Here is a 7571-nt window from a genome sequence, read left to right as displayed (position 1 = left end):
CCCCGGGGTTCTAACCTCTTTTTTTTTCTGAACAAATCTCGTAAAACTTTAAAACATTTCATGATGAAACCAGTGTCTCTTCTCTCGCAGCTCTCTTTTACTTCCCGATGACACTCCTCCAATCACAGCGCGGCTTCGCACCAACCACCCTATCCCAGCGCAACACCCTCTGACGTCACTTGCCTCACAGCAGTTCCCCTCCTTTGCAATTCGTTTCTCACTCACACACACATCCCAAACATACACTGAAATGATCACTTATGACCAAGCAACCACTTCGCTGACTGTACGTCCACAGTCTGACTGTAAGTCCACAGTCACGTTATTGTCACCGAACTGGCAACTGTCTGTCCACAAAACGACTGGACAATCACCTCAACTGATAGGTTACAACCACACAGCAACTCACGACCAACGTCAGTTACTCACACACTCACACATTCATTCCCCCTATCTCAGTCCAGCGGGCGATCAATGGCACCTCACGATCCCCTACCAATGGTCGACAATTACTCTAGGTGTGCGGTACACCTGAACCACTTAAGCTACTCCTTGAGCTCAAGATTTTCCCGAACTGTGCGCGCTCACAGCCTGATCTCCTTTCATACAACAGGCATTCGAACTCCGCAAGACATTTCAACACAACACAACATATAAACACCGCAATCTAACAACATACAACCCTATTCATACTCACTCTCCCACTAACTGCTGCTTTCCGCCACCCCGTCACTCTCCGTCAGTTTCCATCGAGCACCATCTTCCACCGACAATCCACTGGGCCATCATCCTCTAATTTCTATGAGCCTTGGGACTTCGTATCCTAACCTAGATCAGATCTTTCCCTACTCTAGAAAGGGAACCATCCTCTGCTACCAACTGGGGAAGCTGGGATTTTAATCTAGATTCTCATACCGATCTCTAGAATCCCAAAACCCGGTCGACTGAACTTTTTCCCTGTTCTAGAAGTATAAAGAAAGATCTTGCATTGATAACTTTAAACCACTTCCAAATAAATCCAAATGAACTCAAAGGAACACTGACTAAACTGAAAATTTAGAAGATTTATTATGAAGCCAAAAATAGTTGAACTTACAAACATCGCTATCAAAGGTTAAGAAAATAAACTGGCACTAATATAAACATAATCCTACGCAAAATCCTTAAACGACTTAGGATAAAAAGCAAAGTTAACTCGAGTAACATCCTTTAGCCAAGAACAGGCCCAGCTTGAAGTCGGGACTGCATTTACAAAAAGGAAAAGAAATGGTTAGTCTGTCCCAGCTCTACCCTAAAGTTGCATCCCTACATAACATTCTCATCAGACAAGAGTAAGGTGTCAGCAGTGAAGACTTCCAAAGAAGTAACGTCACTTTGGCTAATCAGATAATCTACCATTGAGCTTGTTCTAAGATGCCCCTTCTACACCTCACTATACCTAAGTTCCCAAGACGCTCACTCTATTGCTTACTACATCCTGCTCTGTCAATCTCCTCTCAAATCTGCTCTCCACCCTCGGGCACTGTCCCTAATACAAAATCCCCAAATCAGTCGACACGTTCAGAGGTACGCCCCTCTGACAGGTAAAGATCTTCAGAGTTTTCCAGCATGGCACCTTTCCATCCAGCGTCCGTTGGTGTGTCCTTGGACCTCAGGCACCTTCTCGCTAAATGTTGCACTCCCAAATTCCTTGGCAGCTTTTCCTCCATCCACACCTACTATCCTAACTCCTGAACAATGGACTCTTCTACCTAACGAGCCTTGTGGCCTTGCACCTGCAAGCTGAAATACATGAGAACATTTCTGCAACCATTCGAAGCTACAATTTCATATCCTACTGAGGACAGCTTTCCCCAAGGAGAAAATCATTTCTTCTCGACTAAGGCTAACAAAAGAAAATATAGTTAGGCCTCTACGGCTTCAGCATGTCTCAGGCCTCTGCACTTTTAAATGCATTTCTAACACAGCACAACATTGCATGCTACTATTAAAATACGTTAATTCCACTTTCAATGTGAGCACTAGCATTTCATTTTAAAAGCCTATATTAATTCATTCAGTATTAAACACATGCTTCAAAGCATTTTATTAGCAATACGACATTTCTCATGCGGTTACATTTCTGCATTAGGCTACACTGCATTTCGATTGAGCCCGTTAGTCTCTGATTAATAAACACATATATCATGCTGTTTCTCAGCCTAACGTTACATCTCTATACTACATTAGTAGGTCTTCTAAATATGTGGGTGCTGACTTCTTGGGACTATAATGCACCCCTACAAATTTTGAAATAACATGACGCTCTCTCAAGGTCATGTTAAAATGGCCGGTGTGCTTGTCTGGAGTGCTTAAATACAGGCGCACATCTCCAGCAATAACTCCACCAAGCAGACTCCCCCCGGCCCCAGGCAACCCAGGGAGAACCCCCCACACAGAGGTGGGGATTGCTGCCTACGGAGAACCGGGGATGCCATACTAAATGGAAACAACATGGCTGCCAGTGGAACAATGCCAGCTGCCCAACGAGCGAACACGACACCAAGCAGAGACCCCCCAGGCAACCCGGTAGGCCGCCAACTGGAGGTGGGCATTGCTGCCCGGAACAACAGTGGCTACCCAATACACATAGCTATCAGCAGAACATACTGTGGCAGCATCTGCAATGCATGCAGTCAAGCGCAGAAAGGACTGTGGCCGCCACCTCAACAAGTGGAAACAAATGCGGCCACCCCGTGTGACTGAGGATAATCCATGGTAATGCAGGCAAACGGTAATAGGATGGAAGGTGATGGAGGAAGAGTGACTGGTCTATTCCTGCACAGCACCCCTTCCCAGACATGGATATCGCCACAATAAGACCAACAACAGGCCTGGTTTGTCACGCATGACAGAGCTGCTGCCTCCCCTTTCTCCCTTTCATCACCTCCCAAACAAGCATTGGCATAGCCAATAGGTCTCGCCTCTGGGACCGTGTAAGTATACATATACATGTTTTTTCCAGAGTATCTTACTTTTAGCACCTCTGCCTTAAATTAAAAACGCGAAGCAAAATGCTTAGGCAAGTTTCAGAATGTTTTTCCATCAATACCTGCGCCTGTGCCGTTTTTAGAGATATGTCAGTGTGTTATTTCTACCCATTAACTTCCCAACTCAGACAGCAGCTCTTTAACCATGGATATTTCTCAACAAACTAGTGCCGCCCTTCCCCATGCTCCCATCATTTACTCAGACAATGTAAGAGTAATAGTTATTTCGATGTCCACAGCCCAGCCTTGTGGAATGCGTTTTAACCTTCCAGAGGTCTTCAATCTGTGGGGCGCGACCCCCAGGGAGGCCATGGCGTCATGGAAGGAGGGGCGCATTCCCCACGGACATTCTGTGTATGTCTACTCCGTGACCTTCAGCAGTGTCATTGAATCTTGCTGTGTCTGCACTCATACGGGACAGGGAATCAGTTCTAAAATTCTTTTAATTAACCTTTTTTCTCTTCATAAAAAAATGTTTTTCTTCACAGCTGCCTGTAACAGTGTAAAATATCTGTACACTGCCCATGCCTTGAGCACAAGGTTCACCGGCCCTTGGGACGGAAGTGTAGATGTCCAACCAAGCGAGGGGCTGCATTCCTCGGTGTAGTGCGTCCGAGCTTGTTTATGAACATGGGCGTTCACCCCTGGGCCTCATGTTTATATGTATAAATTACAGGTGGCACCGCCGCGTCTGTAACTTAGGCATTTTTGCCTTTGTGGTCTCGTATTGCCACGTGTGACCTGAGTTTTTTTTCCACACTTGAGGTACCTGGTGAGTCGAAACAACGAGATGGGGGTGTAAGACTCCAGTATCCTTTGGGTCTAGCAATGTCAAGTGTGGTCATTTGGCAAGTGGTGTAGTTTGGGCAAGTTTGATGTCATGTTTATTTTTCGTATGAGAATATCGAGGACTGAACCGCTCCGCATCTTGGCGGTGGAATACAAGAGCTGTGAAACCGGGCATAACCAGACTGGTTTCCCTATCAGCCGAGGTTTCACCCAGAGGTGAAAGTGGTCGGGACCGGAGGGGCATGACATGTCCAGACTTTTTGTGATTTATGAAAAAAATTCTTCTACTTTTAATAAAAAAAAACTGTCCTAGGATGGTTACTTTCGATAGTTTAAATGCTTCAGCTAGAGTGTCATTCAGGGAGTGACTTGTGTTGTGAAACCCGGGCAGACAGCTAAACAACCCTTCCAGCCAGGGTGCCTGAAATGCAAATGTGCGCCACGTAATAATCTGCAAATTTAAGGGGTAATCTGCAAATGTAAAGGAGTCTTGGGAGCCATACTGGCTTTTATTGATCAAATCACTCAAAGCTCTGTGGTAGCAGACTTATTATTTTTGAGTGGTAGTGCAAAGAGTTAACAAGTGAGCTGTAAAGTGTGAAGCTTACATAGTGTTCACTACCCCTGAGGAGTTGCTGAAGGGACAGTTATGTAAAATAAAATTGCATTACGTACAGTCTGGGTATTATTATATTTTGGAAGCATCATTTTATCGTAAAACTTTTGGGGCATTTTGTGCAATCCAGCTTATACTGTGTGTAATACAAGTATGAAAATATGACCATATTCACAGCGCTTTCTGTCACAGGCTGTGACCTTGTAGCACTAAAAATATACAAGTCACTATTCTCCACTGCAAAAACGAAGATATAATTCTGTGGATCTCTGGTTACACACAGACCTCTTCAGTGTATTAACTAATAGAGGTTTCATAATGTACTATTGTGCCTTGCCCACTGAGTAACAACTATTTACATTTATTTTCATTTAAGCTTCCAGTTATTTTATGTGTAGCTACCTGACAGTGAAAAACGTACAGAATACACTGTTTAATATTATTTATCCACTGTAAAAATGATTTGCCATTATAATTGGGGGTGTTTATGGTTATCGATGATGAGAAATACCAGTTTCTAGAAATTTTTATCTGGAGGGGGCCTGCGCCAAGGTTATTTGACCGGGGGGGGGTCTCTGCCTTAGGCTGAAGTGCACTTATGAAGAAAAAATATATACATTTTCTCCTCCAACAATTTCAATGGATCAAAATAGTAGACATGTCTATCTGTAGAAAGCCTAGGCTCTAAGAAACATGTTAATCACCATAACATAAGAACTTCATGAGCAGGCACATCTTTTGCTTTTACCCCTGGAGACTGTATTTATTTTCAATGAATTGGGAGTGATCGCGCTTTTCAGGGGAGGGATTAAGTACCTTGGAGAATGTGTATTGGGAAGCGATCAAATACCCACCCAGTATACAATTGCCTGCCATGACGTGGTGAGCAGCAATGTGGATTTCAGCTTAGCACTGCTTATTGTGCCCATGCACATCCCAATGGATCACTGAGGAAAAAGTGCATCTGTTTCTCAAGTTTGGCAGAACACGTGGATAGCAATTTAAATCTGTATTTACTCTCAGTATTTGCATACCAGGGCTTCCTTTCCAGCCACGGACGGTAGCAGGAGTACGGGGCGGGAGGTGACGTGGGAAGGGGGAGGGGCAGGATGGGGGGTAGTAATGTATGGATTACGGAGTTTAACAGGTAAGTAAACATAAGAATAAATAGAAAGAATTTCGTTGCACGCACTGCATCGCATTTGGTGATGCAGTGCACACAACAAAATTCTGCACCAGGTCTGTTTTATTGATGAAGAAGGGGGCCGGCCAGGGCCACCTGCCTAGCCGCCTCGTTGATCAGGCCTTCGCCCTTCTCCTCGGTCAGCTGCCGCAGCCCGTACTTGGCGTCCACAACGGACACAATACCATCCAGGTACAGCTCACTGCCCAGCTCGGCGTCCACCCAGAAGACGGAGGCCAGGCCGGTGGTCTCCAGCAGGATGTAGTGAAGCGGTCCTTCTTGCGCATGAGGTTCTCGATGGCCTGGACACCGCTGTCCTTGACGGAGCAGCAGAGGCAGCCGTTGCGCAGCTCCAGCCACTCTTCGTACAGCTCCCCGGCCTGGCTGACGGCCAGCGCCTTCACCAGCGCGCTGCCCTCGCCGAACTCGTTCAGGATGACGGCGATGCGCTTGTGGTGCTGCTCCGTCAGGATGTGCTGCAGCAGCGTGCTCTTGCCCGCACCAGGTAGCCCGTGATGTTGGTGACTGGGAATCCTGGCGACTTGAGGTGGTTCCTTGAGGATGGGATGAGCTCGGGGCAGTCTTCCTCCTCCTCCGTGCTGGAGTCAGTCATTGGAGCTGCTGCGTGGAGGGGTCCTGGACTATAGATCCAGTGTCCACCTGCCCCCACTACCCTCCGACCCCCTCAAACTACCCTCACACTATGGCCGGTGTTTACTTTAGCCCCACCCGGAAGCACAAGCACCTGTCACCTACGACCGGAAGTAATCACCCCCATGACGCACAGGGATACTGCGTGAAGCACCGTCGCTTGAGGGTGCGCCGTTGCTTAGCTATATTCTTCTAACTGGAACTAACAAGCATTGGCCGCGCGGCAGTGAAAGTGGCAGCAGGGGGAGGGGGGATGGGCGATTCCCTTTCAGGAGTGTGCAACCATATGGCACCACCATATGGCGCCGCGCGCTCCCGAAAGGAAATCGCCAAGATGTGCACGCGTTGCATTGCAAGCAATGCAACGCGTACACGTTTTTGCCCCCAAAGCTGTGGCGATGACTACAGGTCTCTGTCCTATGCTATGCATGCGTCTTGCATAGGCAAACCTAAAAAGGCCTAGAACCAACATCCATCATCTGCCACAAGTTAAACGATATCTACTGCCTTAATACTGACAGTCAAAGAGGACCAGTTCAGAGGTGACCCCTTATGAGACCTCTTGGCCTTACTCCTCCCCTCCTGACACGAAGGGCAATAAATAGTGGGGCGGTCAACCTTCTCCACCTACGGTGGCCCGTGGGCTCGGCTACCATCCTGGCAGGGGAGCAACACTACAATGCTGTCCCTTCTATGTCGCCCTGCGTGCAACGTGGCCAGCTGCATTTACTGTGGTCAGGCTCCCTGAGTGCAGGGCGCAGCCACAGGCCAGGCGCAGGGCACACTGAGCACAGCTCTCCACAGACAGGAAGGGCACAAATGCCTGAAGTACATGATTAATGGGGGGTGGGGTGGTGCCATGGTTACATAGCTAATTGTAACTCGCTAAGCAGTCCCTAATGGTATGATTCTGTTCAGTTCCAATTCTGTAGTAATCCATGTCTTTAGCTATCAAATCACTGAGCTCATCCCAATTTGATCCTCGACAAAGCCACTGCCCAGCTCTTGGTGAATAGCAAAAGTAGAAGTAGATTGGGGGACCGCCAGGAGATATCACATACATTTGTTTTCAACTTGCTGAAGTACCCCTGTGGGGTTATATCCCTACATTGCAGACCCATACAATGCTATTGCAATGCTTTTAGAACCATACATTTTGAGGAAAGCTTCAAGAGGCTTCGCTGCCAATTGGGAAGCAAAAATCTAAATGACAGCTATGGACCTTGACATTACAAGCTTTTTTGCCCTTAACTGTGGAGTCCAGGAGCCTCTTTCATCAAATAAATCCCCCAAATAGGGGAAG

General features: G+C 47.0%; 1 pseudogene; it reads right to left on the bottom strand.

The window, feature by feature from the left end:
- Positions 1-5574: 5574 nt before the first annotated feature.
- On the bottom strand, positions 5575-6230 carry LOC144752800 (zinc-regulated GTPase metalloprotein activator 1 pseudogene; annotated as a pseudogene).
- Positions 6231-7571: the final 1341 nt, after the last annotated feature.

The sequence above is a fragment of the Lissotriton helveticus genome, chromosome 5_1 (assembly GCF_964261635.1).
Source record: "Lissotriton helveticus chromosome 5_1, aLisHel1.1, whole genome shotgun sequence".
Lineage (NCBI taxonomy): Eukaryota > Metazoa > Chordata > Amphibia > Caudata > Salamandridae > Lissotriton > Lissotriton helveticus.
Note: the sequence above shows the minus strand (reverse complement) of the source record. Positions and strands in the feature narration are given on the sequence as shown.